Source organism: Dermacentor variabilis, chromosome 4, assembly GCF_050947875.1.
Source record: "Dermacentor variabilis isolate Ectoservices chromosome 4, ASM5094787v1, whole genome shotgun sequence".
Taxonomy (NCBI): Eukaryota; Metazoa; Arthropoda; class Arachnida; order Ixodida; family Ixodidae; genus Dermacentor; species Dermacentor variabilis.
In genome coordinates this window covers 228,496,204-228,513,476 of record NC_134571.1, presented here as the reverse complement: position 1 = coordinate 228,513,476, position 17,273 = coordinate 228,496,204, and the positions used below count along the sequence as shown (strand labels likewise).

At 46.4% G+C, this 17,273-nt stretch overlaps 1 protein-coding gene across 4 annotated transcripts in view; it reads left to right on the top strand.

The window, feature by feature from the left end:
* Nucleotides 1-17,273, top strand: part of LOC142580154 (very long chain fatty acid elongase 7-like) — a 238,171-nt gene that overhangs the window by 59,033 nt on the left and 161,865 nt on the right. Inside the window, exon 1 of one of the 4 annotated variants that reach the window (XM_075691013.1) lies at nucleotides 5,390-5,632. The exons of the other annotated variants lie outside the window; for them this stretch is intronic. The gene's annotated coding sequence lies outside the window, so the exon portion shown is untranslated. Of the gene's footprint in view, nucleotides 1-5,389; nucleotides 5,633-17,273 lie in introns of those variants that run through there. 4 annotated transcript variants of the gene reach the window in all.

The following is a 17,273-nucleotide window of genomic DNA, read 5'->3' as shown; positions in this document are numbered from 1 at the left end:
GCCATCTGGCAGAACACTGTAAACGTCACAATTGCCGTCCGTATCTTCGTGACACCAGGTTTCTGGCATGGTCTACAGATAGACTAGAACGGGAGATATTGGAAGCTTTTTACATTGCAAAGGCCGAGGGCACGTGCATTAGTTGCCCTTCAGTGACGCTTACCGAAAAGGAGATAGCTTTTCTGAAGAGATAGGGAGGTCGTGATGTCACGATGGGCCGTCCTTGGTTGCATCTATTTAAAGTTCTGTTTCTTCAAAAAACATTTAGTTGGAAGTAGCGCCTTGTCTGTCGTAGACGTTGTTCTTTCGTCCTTGTCTTCGTAGCGCTCTCTTTTTTCATTAAGTATGTTTTTACCTGCGCGAAAGCATCCATGTCAAGACACTAAAGCCAGTAAAGGTAACTACGTTCTTATTTATTTTTCTAGTGGGGCTTTTTTCGCGAGGACACATTGACCATGTTCAATTTTCTTCTTCTCACTACACGCGGACTGCAAGAGCCAGCCAAAGTGCATGCGTTTTTCTCGAGTTGCCACTATCACCGCTCGGCGCCCCTTCGGTACGCGCACGTTTTTCTCTGGCCGAGTGGATTTTCACCTGGCGGAGTTTTGGACGCTTTCTGGCTAGCAGACGAGAAAAGAAAACAATGGTCGCTTACCGGCATCAATGTGGGGATTCCACGGATGGCAACGCGTTCGCTTGAGCGCGACCTCTCCGGAAAGTCTTGTCTCGCCGGTGTAGGATGCCGAGCAGTATGCATATGCTTCTGTGCGGACCAAGCGTCTCACGTTTTCTTCGATAGTCCTTCGGTAGCCACGTTATAGGTACCCAAAGTAGGCGTTCGATTGTGGCCAACATGCTTTCCTTTGCGTTCTTTTTTTTGTATTTCGATGCCCCCGCACCACAAAAGAAAAAAAGACATTGTTGCGGCGCATGGAATTGCCGCATGGTGAAACTTGGATTTTGTTACTTCGTCTGCTTTTGCAGAAATTAATGGCCCACGGGACGCTTTAGTTGTAGGATACACTTATTATATTGAGATAGCAATTATATAGACACTCCATACACATTCCTGCCGTCTTCGTTGCCCTCATGTTCCGTATAAAGTGCTATGCGATGACATTGTGACCGCACGCCGCATGGTGTATGTGCGAGTGAAAGCTTAGGGGGTGGTGGTGGCATGGGTGAGCCGACGATGGTGGCTCAGTGTTACGTGAGCAAGGCCGAAAAGCGTAGAGGAAGCGCACCATCTTGCTTCGCGTGCGGTACATCAGGGGGAGTGGAGGGAGGGGGCAAGCCTTAGGATTCCATAATCTGTGACTCTGTGATTGTGCAACATGTTTATTTGCCTTGTTTGACGCGTTATATCCAGTGACTTTTTCTTAAATAAGTAGACCTGTTGGATAATTACAGGTATATTTAAATATTTTTTACGAGGTTCTTTGTGTACGTGCAGTGAACGTTGTTTCCAGTAACGCTTGTTTGCCTTTTATCAAGTTGTATCAAGTTAGTTTTATCAAGTTAGTATGTTGGCCTGCAGTATGAATAAATAAATAAATAAACAAATAAATAAGAAGTTGTATATTCCATTGTATTTTCGCATTTCTAATGTACGAAGATGAACTGAGGTGAAGCAGCGCGAAAAAGACGAGGACAAAAGGAAACAAATACCACAGACGAGCGCTGTGGTATTTGTTTGCTTGTGTCCTCGTCTTTTTCGCGCTGTTTCACCTCAGTTCTAAGTATGAACCAACTAGCCCTCATCAAGATCTTACTTACGAAGATGAGTTAAATGAAAGTGATCAAACCTACCGCATGCAATGATGGTTCGCTTCATTATCTGCGAGGCATGCGCGTAGCCCACAGGCATCTCTCATATACAAAAGTGACATGCAGGTGTGAGGATAAATGTTTTAATGCTCTCATATACTGGGTTGAACATGGTTTCGTGACATTATGGACTCTGCAAAAGTTGAAGAGCGTGGCGTGGTGAGGTTTTCGACAGCTAAAGGCGTTTCCCAAAAAGAAATTAGCGGCCGTATGGCTGCCGTATACGTTCAACATTGCATTTCATTGGCTACTGTGAAGCATTGGAGCAAACTGTTCAAAGAAGGACATGAAAGTTGAAAAGACGATCCAAGACCGGGCCAAAGCACCCATGCAGTCACCCCAAACACAATTGCAAAGGTTGATGCGCTGATAAGAAAAGAACGGAGGATAAGCATCGATGAACTGGCAGAGCGTGTGAACGTAATTCCCGGTTGAGTTCGCACCATATTTATGAATATCTTTGTTATCCACTCTTGTGTGCTGAATGGATGCCCAAGGTTTTAAACCACTGCGAGAAGACGGAGACGTTCGGCGCTGCCTTGACTCTTCTCATCCAGTATTACAATGAGGGTGACGACTTCTTGTCTGCAATTGTGACTGGGGACTAATCATGGCGCCACTACTACGAGCCCGAAATACGACGACACGGCTTACTGTCGAAAAATTCGAATTCTCCACCCCGAAAGAAAGCAAAGGCCGGCATTACCGCCAGAAAAGTGTTGACCTTCTTCAATCGTCAGGGGCCATTACTGATCGAATTTTGCTAAACGTGGAGAGACTATCGATCGTTTCCTATATTGTGAAACGCGGGATCGGCTGCGTGTCCTAATCAAGAAGAAACGACGTGGAAAATTGACGAATGGGGTCATCTTGCTCCACGACAATGCCCGTCCCCACGTCGCTAATGTGGTTAAGACAAAACTGGCAAAGTCAAAGTGGGAAACGCTGCAATATCCGCCATACAGCCCGGACCTCTTGCCCTGCGACTTCATCATTTTGGCACAACTGAAGAAACAGCTCAAGAGAACCAGATTCGTGTCGGACGATGACTTGAAATAGTCAGTTACAGACATTTTGAAGCAGCTACCCAAGGAGTTTTATCAGACGAGAATCACCCGACTCGTTAGTCAGCGGGACAAATGTCTAAATGCTCACGATGACTGCTTTTAAATAAAGTACCCCGTTTGTCATATATTCGCATATGCTCACATTCATTTCACTTGCCCTCGTATATCTTGCAGAACTCCTGCTTCTTATATGCGCTATGTGTTGCAACTATAACGTCGGTCACATTACAATACACGACCGGTGACAGCTGCTCCTGCGCAATACATTGGAAGAAAAGGACAGCGACATTATTTTTCCCTGGCGGTTGCATATGTACAAAAATGTAAACGAAGTTCTTGAACTACCAAGTTTCAATAAAATATTTGTCTTCAACTTGTTAATTTCATGGCTATTACATTTTTCACGTCAGCGGCATGCACTGCTTTGCTGGTTTCAAATTGTTATAGTTCTAACGTTCGTGTGATATTTTCGTTACTTATTAACAGAGGTAGGAAAATAGTAGCAATGGCGGCGCATAATGCTGGTTGTCCTAGGTAGTTTAATAATAATGTAGTTCACGTGATGATCCCATGGCATATTTTGCGGAAAATACACACCCCGTGACTTGAAGCTTTTACCACTTCAATTTCAGAGTTAGCAAACCAAATGGTTGGCAGCAGGACACGCGTGTGGTGGAGGCAAAATAAAGCAGCCTTCGTTTTGTTAATGTTTAGTTTGAGGGAGTTCATTTGATACCATGCAATAATTTCAGACAGTGCGCTATTTACTCGACTACGTAAATCGGCCGATGATTTGCTTGCAAATAATAAACTCGTGTTCTCAGCATGCATTATATAATGGGCCGTTTCATCAATACAGACATAATAACCTCATTATAATATATGAACAGAAACGGTCGCAGGATGCTTCCCTGCGGGACACCAGTTTTATTGGATTTTATTGAAGAATGTTTTCCAAAGAGCAAAAATTGCGTACCGTGTAGCAATCAGACCATTAATTTGTGCGCGATGCCTCTAATGCCATAGTTATCTAGTTTTTGAAGCAGAATATAATGATTATTGAGCTCGAAGGCTTTTGAGGAGTCTAAAAAGAGCCCAAGTGCCATGCACCTGCATTCGAGATTTTCTAGAATAAGCTCCTCTTGGGTGGGAGCTCTGCACACTTGTTTCTGCGAAAACCATACTGTGCAGAACTTAAGTTGAAGTGGTCAGTAAAATAGACTGCGCGTTTCAGAATAACTTTCTGCAAATCTTTGGAAAACACATGTAGAACCGGTATAGGACGGTAGTTCGACATATCATTTCTACTACCCTTTTTATATACAACTGTTACTGTTGCTATCTGCATATTTCGAGGGAAAATTCCTGTCGCCAAAGACATATTAAAAATTTAGGTAAGGCAGAATGCTACTATATCGATGATGTATTCTACAGGTTACATTTGAATATCGGCCATGACAGCGGCATTGCCAATTTGAAGGGTTAGAAAAGTACCTACCTGACCATCTAAAGCTGGCTCTAAAAATGTGGTTTCGTTACTTCGAAATCGGGACCGTTGGTTAACCCCCTCTCCTCGTTTATAACATAACGAGGGTCTCAAATCCGGCAACATTGATGCCTTCTCTTATATATAGTGTCCACTCTCGTCACGTGGGCGTGGATTTCCAGCGGCGATTCGTCAATGGCAATCGCTCGAATTTCACCACGCGCCGAGTGTTGCACTGAAGATAATTGGCCTTGAATTGTCGATGCGGCTTAACAAGTCGTGGGATGTGACACCCGCCGAAGATGAAAGTACTGCCGAAGTTTGGTTTCGACCATGATGAAACTCTGTGCTGCCGACAACCACACCGAGCCAGAAGGTCATTCCAAGACTTGCGAAAACCTGCGTGTGAATCAGCTGCATGTCTGCCAGCGTGCCGTCTCCAAGTCCCAAATCCAAACAGGTTAAACAGGTCTTGTTGATTGCGGTGTGATTCACATAGGGGATGTTATCAAGTTTCGATAAGAATGAGAGTTTAACAACGATTAGAGTTATAATTGAACACTGCTATCAGCTAAGTATAAAACGTCATGCAAGTTAACTACCAGTGTCAATAGATCGAGCAAGAAGAGCTAGCCTGTGCATTGATCATTGGCACTTGTAGTGTCGTAGGGCGACACTAGGTGCCCTTAGTTGCGTAACTAACAAAGCCCATAGAGAGGTGGCACCACTGTTGCCCGTATATATGTATCAGTGCTCGCATGAATAAAGGGGTCTTGCGTCTGGTGTGATATGGGTTAACATCTTTGTCGTTCTTCTGCGAATCGCACTGCTGGCCAACACTACAATTTGGCGACGAGGATGAGATCCGTTGCACTTTCGCCGCCGCCGCTATTCCTCGCCACCCCGGGCACTCCAGCCATTCCATGGCCCCGCTCGATACGCCTCTTCGAGAATTTTCTTCTCGCGTCGGGAGCTGCGGACCTGCCTGCGCCCCGCCGCCGAGCTCTTTTGCTGCACTGCTTAGGGCCGGAAGGACAACGCATTTTCGATGCACTCCCATCGCCAACGGCGCCGAACGAAGCTGCTTCAGCCGCTGATCGAGCGGACGCCGCGCTCTCCGAGCAAGACGCCACAGCGACGAGTTCCCCAGACGCATACGACGTGGCCCGCTAGACGCCGGCCCGACATTTCGTCGACACGCGCAACGTTCGGCTAGAACGCAACCACTTCCGCGAACGCCGTCAGCTACACGGTGAGTCCATTTCTTACTTCGCCCTCGCGCTTCGAGAACTGGCTGCCTCTTGCAATTTCGGCGAGCAAGCAAACGAAAACATGTGCGAGCAGTTCGTTACTGGCGTTGCATCTCCGCAGTTACGTTCACGGTTGTTATTGGAAGGAGACGCACTGACTTTCGACCGTGCCATCGAAATTGCGCTACTTCGTGAGCGAGCTCAGCTAGAGTCTGCAACCATTCAGCGCATCATACAACAGCCACGCCAACGTGGTGCTTTTGGAATGACCAGACAATATAACCGGCGTTTCAGCGACAATGGCACGCGCGTCTTTAGTCAAGCCCGCGTTCGTCATGCTCTCCCGCCAACTTCAGACACGGCCACTGCCGTTGTTCCGTGCAGCGGAATTTCAGGTGTCTGCGGTAATTGCGGCACAGCAGGTTGCGAGCCGTCTGTGTGCCCCGCTCGCGGTAAGACCTGCTTCGCATGCGGCCGCCGTGGCCACTTCATGCAAGTCTGCCGTAGCGGCCGCAGCGCACGAGGACGACGCCCGGCTCGCGTCCGCGAAGTAGTTTCTGAACAGGATACGTCAGACGCCATCAGCGTTATCACTGTTTACGAAGATAAGCCCACGGGTGTCTACATTGAAGTGGCAGTCACGCCAATCAACTCCATATCGCAACCGCGCGTTGTGAAGTTCTTGGTCGACACTGGATTCGCTGTGTCAATTATACGGGAACAAGAATTCCGAAGCGTGTTCGAAGACAGAAAACAATTGACCAGCTCTAAACTTACTTTGTTGGACTTCCAACGCCGGAAGATTCCTGTGCTGGGACAATTTAAAGCCGGAATCTCATACAAGGAAAAAACGGCAGTTATAGCGATTAATGTCGCACCCGGAGGGACTTCTCTTCTTGGTCTGGACGCTGTACAAGCTCTAGAATTACATATTGTGGGTGCTCAGCTACGTTGCCTACACACGGCTGCCAAAGAAGGTTCAGATGCCATGCTTGAAAGAGCAGCTAAAGCTGCACAGGAACAGCACAGTCCACTAAGTATACCAAAGTTCGGTATGCCAGCTTTGCTATGGGCAAAATTTTGCCATTTGTTCTCACCAGGCCTTGGACTTGCCAAGGGCATTCAGCACAAGGTCAAGATAAAGTCGTCAGCCTCTCCAGACGGGCAGAGGTTCAGACGTTTGCCACTCTCTCCGCAAGCCAGTTAGCGACCAGCTTGAGCATCTTCTTTCTGATGATGTCATTGAAAGGGTTAACGCCTCCGAGTGGGTTTCTCCTATCGTTGTAGTCCGCAAGAAGGACGACAGTTTGCGCCTCTGCGTTGACTTGAGAGAGCCTAACAAAGCGATTGTAGTCGACAGCTTTCCCTTGCCCCATACGGAAGAGCTGCTACACTCTCTGAATGGAGCACGCCACTTTTCAAAGCTCGATTTAGCTTCTGCCTATTACCAGGTGCTGCTTCACCCAGATAGCAGAGACCTCACTGCTTTCATTACGCACGATGGCCTTTTTCGTTTCAAAAGGGTGTGCTTCGGACTGGCATCAGCCCCAGCTTTATTTCAACAACTCACGACAACGGTCCTGCGAGGCTGCAAAGGGGTACTATGCTACCTAGATGACATCATTATCTTTGGCAGGACTGACAAAGAGCATTTGAGAAATCTGGAGCAAGTTCTTCAACGCATCTCTGAAGCTGGACTTAAGCTCAATGAGAAATGCGTGTTTGATGCATCGGAGTTACCATTTCTTGGGCATCGCGTCAGCTCGGAAGGAATAGCTCCCCTTCAAGCCAAGGTTGATGCCATTGTTCACGTTGCCACCCCCACAGGCACAAGCATGTTGCGTTCATTTTTGGGCTTGGTTGAGTACTATGCTAAGTTTATTCCGCACCTGGCTGAAGAGGTAGAACCTGTGCGTAGGTTGCTTCGTAAGGATGTACATTTTGAATGGGATGACGATACCGAAAAGAACTTTGCAAAGGTAAAGAAGCTCCTAGCATCCCACACGATACTGCAAATGTTCGACCCGACGCTCCCTGTTATTGTGGCCACAGATGCGTCTGCTTATGGCCTGGGAGCAGTACTACAACAGGCTCACGGCCCACACACTGTTGCATTCGCATCCTGAACTCTTGAGAGAAACGGAGCGGAAGTACTCAGCGGGAGAGCGGGAGGCCCTGGCGTGTCTGTGGGCGTGCGAGAAATGGCACATTTATCTCTGGGGACGACCATTCACGTTAGCAATGGACCGTCGAGCCCTAGTATCTCTACTTTCGACACAAAGCATAGGACAGTGACCGCTTCGCATCACAAGGTGGACCGCTCTTTTGCTTCGTTACAATTTCACGGTTCAGTGCAGACGTGGAGAATACAACAAGGTAGCAGACGCTTTGTCCCGGCTACCTGTTCCAGACACAGAAGATGGCCTTCAGATTGAAGAGGAAGTTGTGTCTCTGGTCAGGTCTTCAGTTCATGTCAATGACCTTCGACTTGCTACAGCCGAGGATTGCAAACTCCAGGAGGTTGCTCATTTTTTTCAGACATCAAGGCCAGCGAAGAAATGTTTGACTGCTGAACTGACTCCTTACTATGAGGTCCAGGAGGAATTGTCAGTAGCAGATGGTCTGCTTATGCGCCCGGAGCGTATTGTGGTTCCAGCCAAGCTCACTGCTACGTTTATTGAGCTTGCCCATGAATCACACCCGGGAATTATGAAGACCAAGCAATGGTCTTCGTTAAATGTACTGGTGGCCAGGTCTGGACAAACAAGTAGAGACTGCCATCCGAAGCTGCACGGTCTGTCAGTCGGCAGACAAAAGTGCTAAGAGCTATCCCACTCCACTGCAGCCAGCGGCCCTTCCAGATAAACCTTGGAGCAAGATAGCTGTTGATATTGTGGGCCCATTTGAGCGTGCACCAGCCGACTGCCCTTTCGTTATATCGTTTGTTGATTATTTTTCCAAGTGGCCATAAGTCGCTTTCTGCAGGGATGTGTCTTCCACTAAAGTGATGGACTTCCTACTGTTAATATTTGCACGGCAAGGCTACCCCGATGAAATGGTCCCGGATCATGGACCACAATTTACAACCCGAGAATTCAAGTCCTTTCTTCAAGACAGGGGCATCAAGCACAGCTTCTCGGCTGTGTATCACCCACAGGCAAATGGACAGGTGGAAAGGTTCAATAGTGTGCTCAAATCTTATATTCAGTTAGCCTTGCTAGAGCAGCGACCAGTGAAGAACACTGTTACAGAGTACTTGGGGATCTTAAGAGTTACTCCTCACAGTACCGCTGGCCTTTCTCCTGCAGTGCTTCTGTATGTCCGGCACATCAGGACATCCTTGGACGTCATCGGACATCCCACCTTTAACTTCTTCACGGACCCCACTCCGGAGATGTCCTCACTTCGAAAGAGGGTGAAAGAGCACCAGCGCAAAAACAAAGTGTATGCTGACCGACAAAGAGCAGCCCGAGTACCGCAGTTCCAAGTTGGGAAGTATGTGCGCGTTAAGAAACCAATTCCTGGTCCGAAAGGCACTCCCAGTTTTGGACCTCCACTGAAGATTCGTAAGCGCATAGGGCGTTGGTCCTTCTGCCTGGAAGACGGTCGAACTTGGAATGCCCCACAGCTGACTGCAGTCCCAACGGGAGCATCGCCACAACATACGGTACGGTGGGATGACGACTACGAAACTGCGCCTCTAACACGAACATACGGTACGGTGGGATGACGACTACGAAACTGCACCTCTACACGGAGCACAAGCCTCCTCGCTGCCAAGTCCACGGACACCTGGCAGAACATCTGAGCATTTGGAGCTATCTCCGTCAATATCTTCAGATATTTTACAGCCACAGGGTCCAGTACATGCAAGCCTTGCTTCAGAAGATGGTGACAGTGCTTCTGTTGTCATCGAAACCGCTGGTGAGCCGCCAGCGTTCCGTCGGTCAACAAGAGACAGAAGACCACCGGCAAGGTTTCAGGACTATGTGCTTGGACATAAACATTGACAGGCTTTGTGAATACCTCTGTATTTAGGGAAGGGGTAGATGTAGTGTCGTAGGGCCACACTAGGTGCCCTTAGTTGCGTAACTAACAAAACCGACAAAGACATGGCACCACTGTTGCCCGTATATATATATATATATATATATATATATATATATATATATATATATATATATATATATATATATATATCAGTGCTCGCACACATAAAGGGGTCTTGCGTCTGGTGTGATATGGGTTAACATCTGTGTCGTTCTTCTGCGGATCGCACTGCTGGCCAACACTACAGCAATCAACTTGTTTGACTTGAGAACGATATCGGTGGCAGCCTGACAAAAATGACAATGCCCGTCAATGCAACGGTTAGCTAGATTAGAATTAGTCTTGAATGTGTGTTGAAACCGCATGCATATACACCTTAAGGAACGTCCCATTGGCAGTGTAGAAAGCCAGAACACGATCACAGCTTCGGTAATTGCGTTGTCGATGTCATAAACACCGTAATAAGGTTCTGTAATAATAATAAGATAATAAGGTTCGTAATAAGAAGATGTGCAGAGTTGTCGGCGACGCTTTGCCACAAGGAGCACGCGGTATGAACCGGCGTCCCACTTGTCATCCCATCAACGACCCAATCAACTTCCGTTTATTTTCTATATGGAATACTACCTGATAGAAAAGAAATTGGCAGAGGCTTAGCTTGGCTAAGCCTAGTGGATTGCGAAAGCAATCTTCTGTTCAGGTTGTAGAATTCCATACTGCTTATCGAACGTGTAGATATAGTCGGGTCGCCATTTAAAGCATCCGTAAGGTTTGCTGTCAAACGATCAGGTGTCGCCAAAGTCGCGTCAGCATTGAGAGCATGCATGATAATTGTATGCACCCAGATCAATAGATGTTGAACGCATTCGCCTGGCTGCATAATATGCACGCCGTTCAGCTAAACGTTGTTCCCGCTCTTCATCCGTTTCTTCCGCACGCCGCCGCTTCTTAGCTGCAGCACATCGTTGCAGCTTCACCTTATACACATCATCCGACATACCGTGGAGGATTCGTTGGGACGATCGCGAAGAGCCGAGTTGGGGTCCCGCTTTTCCACAGCTGGTATGACGTCACACATAGGTCACGCTAAAGGTCAATGGTGGATTCTCCGGGACGACGGCCAAGAGTGGGAACCTCGAGCAGTATTGCTTTCGCAATAAAAAGTATTGGGAGTGTACACCTGCTCCGTAAAGCAGCGCCTAGTAACAAACCATTGGCGTGATAGCGAGCAACGATCCGGCGACATTTCGTCTCGCAGGCACCGACCATCTCAACCGTGCGGCTCTGCTTTGTTTGCTATTCGCACCGACGCACAGAGAAAATCGACATTAATCCTCCTGCAAACAATGAGCGCACTACGACGAGATGCAGCCAGATCGCAAGCGCCGTCAGCCATTATTGCGATGGTCAGCGAGCTTATAACGACGGCGCCTACGTGATGTAAATTTGCAAACATAGTGTATGTCTATAAGGAGCCGCTTATCAGTGCATTCCTCGGGATATGGTCGTCAGGATTTGCTTAATTAGTGCAAAATACTTAAGAGTTATTGGGACCAGTGTACGCGTGAGATATGTGAGGCGTTCTGCATAGACAGCGAGCGAATGCGCTTTCGGTATCGTTTCTCTCGGCGCGTCTCCTTCATTTTGATCACATTTTCAGTTCGGTTTAATGTCTCGTTTCTTGCTTTGCTTGCTCGTATCCTTTTCCAGCACATGTGCGCAATTCCTAGAATGTCTTCCGTTGCACCAGTCGACCGGCACAAGTACATCAATGGCATACGCTTTAAATTTATTATTGCGTGCAATTGGAATAACCTTTCTTTATTTCATATTTACAAAGTTCTAAACCTAATTCATGCTTTTTTTTACAAATGTTGCAAACCAGTCAGTGGTGTAGCCAGAAATTTCCTTCAGGGGCGCTCACGTTGAAGCTCAGCCTCCTCCTCATGAAATTTGTCGAGGGATCAAATACGTGAATAATAACTACAATGCCATTGTCAAAGATGGTGCAAACAAATTCTTAAATGCTACGCATTGTCAAGACACGTAAAATATGTATTTTTTTTCAAAAAACAATATACCCGTGTGTCCCAAAAATTGTGCCCGAAATAACTGATACTAATGCTTCCATGTTTTTATTTGTCTATTTAACATACTCATATCTAACTCTTTATTTTCTTATTTGTTGAATTAATCGTTTATTGTGTGGCCAACAACAGCTGCGACCATTAACAAGCACACCTTCTTGCAAAGGTTAGCTTTATGCCTAGCCTGTGAGTCCCATATAGCTGCCATGCTGCAGACTTATTTAAGAAGCACCTAATCGTTGAGGTTCTGTGAATGCTTGATGACAAACTATGCCGTTTATATAAACTTGGTTTTAGGGAAATTAATGAGCCCATAACAAGCCTAGCAAGGCTAGAGAAAAAGGTATAAGCTTTTAATGTACGCCAACCTGAAGTGTGGTATGTCGCCATATTTAGAAATAATTATGGAAATGAATTGTTAAAATTTAGATTGCTTACACATCTAAGCCACAAAAGTAGCATTGAGATATCTGGTATATCACCAAAAGAACTGCGTTCACTGTTTGTATAATAATGTAAAACGGTGTCTTCCTTTTTTGTTATGCCTCATTTATAATTCCCTTTTCGAGCGACGTTCTATAACCCATGTATATGTTTCCTTTTAGTACGGTGTAATCCCATAGCCACGCACGCCCTTACGCTGTCCCGTGTGGTCAGGGCTCGTCAAGCTGTTCTCAGAGCTCTTGCCTGTCCTCCTCCTCTCTTTCTTTCTGCGGAATAACCTTCGATTCCAAGCGTGCCGCCGCTACCTCGCTAATGATGCAGACTCGCGATTCACAGAAGCACAACGAGAGGACCGGCGCTACTGTGGTGCCATCACACGACGCTTTTCTTTTCGATCCCTCCGCTGTCCACCCCTCTAGCTCTGCTTTGATCCTCTCCCCCGTTGCGATCAGCGTTCGGTGTTTCATCCTTCGCTTGGCTACGCCGACGCTCGGCGCATGAACGGGCGCCTGAGAGCGGCGCTCTAACACATCGGCGCCAATATTGGCAACGAGATGAGGAAAGCGTGCGCTGCAGCAAAAATCCGGAGACCATTGAGCACATCCTAATAGAATGTAGAGGGATTCATCGAGTGAGATCCTGTAACTAACGTACACCTTCCAGAAGTGCTTGGGCTTAAAGTGGACGGAAGCATCAACTGAACGGGAGTCTAGATGAACAAGAGACGTTTAGAGTATCAGTGAAAAAATTGCTAGGAGGAGGTTAATATCACCGGATCCTTTAAAGGCACAGGTAGCGCCACAAGCTAGATGTACAAGTTTTGAGGAAGAGAAAGAAAGGTTAGGGAGATGCGAGCATCAAAAGCACGCATAGCATACCTGATTAACTGAAGCAGGCTAGGTGACAGTTTGTCGCCGCCCCATTAATGGCAAATGATGGCGCTAAATAATAGTAATCATCACCATCATAACGAAAAAGGCATGCGTTTACAGGTGGGGTGACCACGGATTTGCTTTGGTCGAGATAAGTGTCTCCACCACCCGCCACTTGCGTTTCGACGAGTTTTGCCTTGGTGCGCCATCGTCGTTTCGTTGCTGCGTGTAGTGTCGACAGGAATGCAGCACACTGAAGCATACAGCATCAACGGTTCTTTCTCACACTCAAGCTCACTACTGGTCGTTTGCGTCGATTAGCGTACATCTTGTAGTAAAACTAGCGTGCGGTAGCAGCGTATTCAAGAAAAGTAATTTCGTCCATCCACTCCGAGAGCGTGCACGACAATCAGGAATACCCATAGCAGACGACTGTATTCGTTTCCTACGCGTTTTTAGCGTTACACTGCCAACCATTACGACGCACCTGCCGTGAACAAAGGATATTAGTTATGGTTGTGACAACAAAAAAGAGAATCTGCTGGCCGCACCGTAATTAGCGTGTGGATAGCTAACCGCTGAACATCGGCCAGTAGGAGCATAGGGTAAACAGCCGTGCACATTCTAAGAGAAAGTAGAGAAAACAAACAAGAGAAAAGGAGTTACACTTTAGAGATTGCCACCAGGGCTGTTGTTTGTCTAAACTATTGCCTCCGAGATTTCCCTGCGACTAGCCGGCGCATGCAAGCATGCAAATATCCGAGGTGCATGTCTTATCATTTGTTTATTCATGTGGACGTTCCTTTAAATCTTGCGATGTGCAAGAGCAGCTATATTATGGAAGTCCGGCGATAACCTCTGGTTCCGTGGAACAAGCCGTCAACAAGTGTGCTAATTCATTACTGCAGTACCTGCATCAAGCAGGGCTGAAAACATTTATTTGAAGCGTATCGCTAATTTTTATTGCACTTATGCCATGTAGCATGTCTACTGAATAAAAAAAACTTAGCGATTCCTTCAGCTCTCCATTTATTACCTGCGAAAAGAGCATTCTTTCACAGTGAAGCGCACAGTCTTATTTTGTTTGTGTGCTTGTTTGCCTACAAGGACGGCCCACGCCCAATATGTAAACTTGGCCAAGAATCGGGTGATTTAAAAAATTAAGCAATGGGGATTTAGGATGCCAGAACCCCGATCTAGTAATGAGGCACGCTGTAGTAAGGGACTCCGGAATAATTTGGACCACCTGGAGATTTTAACGTGCACCTAAATCTAAGTAAACGGGTGTTTTTGCATTTATCCCCCTTCGAAATGCGGCCGCCACGGCCGGGATTCGATCCCGCGAGCTCGTGCTTAGCAGCCGAACACCATAGCCACAGAACAACCACGGCGGGTGAATCGGGTGATTTAAGAAAATTATTATACGAGTCTAAAAAGCACTATTGAGAAGTTTTGAACAGCTAAAAGAAGTGAAGTCAGCTAAATATTTAAGAATATAGCAAGGAAATCCTCCTGATTCAATTATAGACCTCACAACACTTGCACCGACATCCTAATATAGTGTCCCCCCTGAGAAGAGGTTTCCAAGACAGAATATCAGGAATCGTTATATTCAACCCAGTACAATGAAATTGTCCTTATTTCTTTTGTCAGCTGCTTCCTCAAGTAATTGGGTTTACAAAATACAGGCAACCGGACAAGATCACAGCGCTTATAACAAACATTCTAGGTGGGAAGTGGGGGGTCGTCTAAAAGAAAACGTAATAACTTAAAATTAGACCAGGGTTCAAGAAGAACACAAACGACAGGACCGGCGCCGCTCACAACTAAGTTTATTTTTGCAACAAGCCTGCCTTATGTAGGTTATTCACGCCGAGTGGCGCACAAAAGTTTAGAAGTAAAAAACAGCAATCTATCGACCACTCAGGAATCATATCTGGCACATAATATCGAATGAGCAAACAAGAACCGCACGTGGATCAGCACGGGAGGCAATTGATCTAGTATAGTCTTTCCAAGCCAACGGGGACAAAACCCGACATAAAAAGTACCGCCTACGCTTCACTACCGAACTATCCACAACATAACACACTTCAAACGAATAAGGCCCAGTCAGTGATGAAACCCGCATGACTATGGGAATAATGACCAACGAATAACACGGAAAAACATGAAAAAGTCGTCTAAGCACAGCATCTGCGTCAAAACTAAAATCTCTAAAAGTCACTCACCCGAAAAATTGGTAAAACATGTGACCGCGCGAAAAATGAACCGCGTGACAAACAATGAAATGGACAGAAGTGTTGAACGATAAAGGTCTAAAGAACAGCGTCTGCGTCAAAAAAAAAAGAAAAAGAAGTGCAACAAGAACTTAAGAGCAACTAGGAAATCGTCAACAAAATAAAAACTAGTTAAATGAAACGAAGACAGACGGTAAAACCAAATGAAATCACTAACATGATGCCTAAATGAAACCTTCTAAGAAGGTCGTTTCCTTGTCACTAAGCATAATGGACGGCCTGCTGACGCATGCGTTTCCCTCTTTCTGAATGAAATAGGCTTCCACAATTTCCCGCTCGAACCTGTCTTTTCCAAACTTCAAAATTTTAGTTTTGTCAAAGTGAAGGCGGCAATTAGAGCAGTCTCTGCAATGCTCTGCAAGGAAACTCCCTTCCTCGTTGCGCAGATTACGACAATGTTCCATTGCACGCTCATTGAAACATCGACCTTTTTGTCCGATATGCTGCGACCACAGCTTAGAGGGATTTGGCAGACTACACGTGTCCTGCATTCAGTGAACTTCTTCTGATGCTGAATTGAACAAGCCGGGCGTTTCTCTCCGTTCATGGCACAAAGCTTAGACAGCTTGCAAGGCGCCGAGAAGACAACCTCAACGTTATGCCTACTCGCCACTTTCTTGATGTTGTGCGATACCTTATGAATGTACGGAATTGCCGCAACAGAAATGCGTGAAACTGGCTCCCAGATAAGAGGCGGGTGCTTTAGGTTTTGGAGCATCGTTTCGCAGACAGCTGAAATCAGACATGGCGGGAAGCCTGCGTGTTCTAGTCGTTCCACTTGAGCGCTAAAGCTACTTGACACCATATGGATACAAGACTTAGTTAAAGCCGTTTGCAGAGAATTGGTAGCAATTGCACGCTTTACAATCTTGGAATGGGCGCTCTCAAACGGTAGCAGGCCTTTCAAAGAACGCGGATTGTACATCCAACAAATGCCTTCCTTTGGAAACACTAGCCCGATATCCAAGAACTGGAGTTGACCACAGCTCGGAACTTCCTTGGTAAAAGTGAGACCCTGACTGTGGTTCGAGAAGATAGTCATGGTTCTCTCAACGGTAGAAACTAATTCGTGCTCAGGGCCGTCCTTCAAAATGACCAAGAAATCATCAACGTATGTGTAATTGGACACTACATGAGGATCACGAAGTTTATTACTGATCTCAGCTCCTACAACAGATAGGAAGATATCGCAAAGGACAGAAGCTACAGAAGAACCGATGCATATCCCTTTCTTCTGCACATAAAACTTGCCTTCAAACAAGATGGCGGTTGAGTTCAGGTAGAACTCTAATAAGGAGATGAAATTGTCCGCACTTACACCTGCTGCATTCTGGAAACGGACTTCACCAGTTGATTGGATCTTGTCCCTGACCGCCGCTAAGAGACCTTTGGGAGGGACCGAATAGAAGAGATCTTCAATGTCAATGGAGAACGCGTTGTATTCAGTTTTGACGCAGACGCTGTACTTAGACGCCTTTTTCATGTTTTTTTTTCCGTGTTATTCGTTGGTCATTATTCCCATAGTCGTGCGGGTTTTATCACTGACTGGGCCTTAGGCGTTTCAAGTGTGTAATGTTGTGGATAGTGTGGTAGTGAAGCGTAGACGGTACTTTTTATGTCTGGTTTTGTCCCCGTTGGCTTGAAAAAGGACTATACTAGATCAAGTGCCTCCCGTGCTGATCCACGTGTGGTTCTTGTTTGCTCATTCGATATTATGTGCTAGATATGATTCCTGAGTGCTCGATAGATTGCTGTTTTTTACTTCTAAAGTATTGTGCGCGACTCGGCCTGAATAACCTACATAAGGCAGGCTTGTTGCGAAAATAAACTTAGTTGTGAGTGGCGCCGGTCCTTTCGTTTGTGTTCTTCTTGAGTCCTGATCTTCTGCGC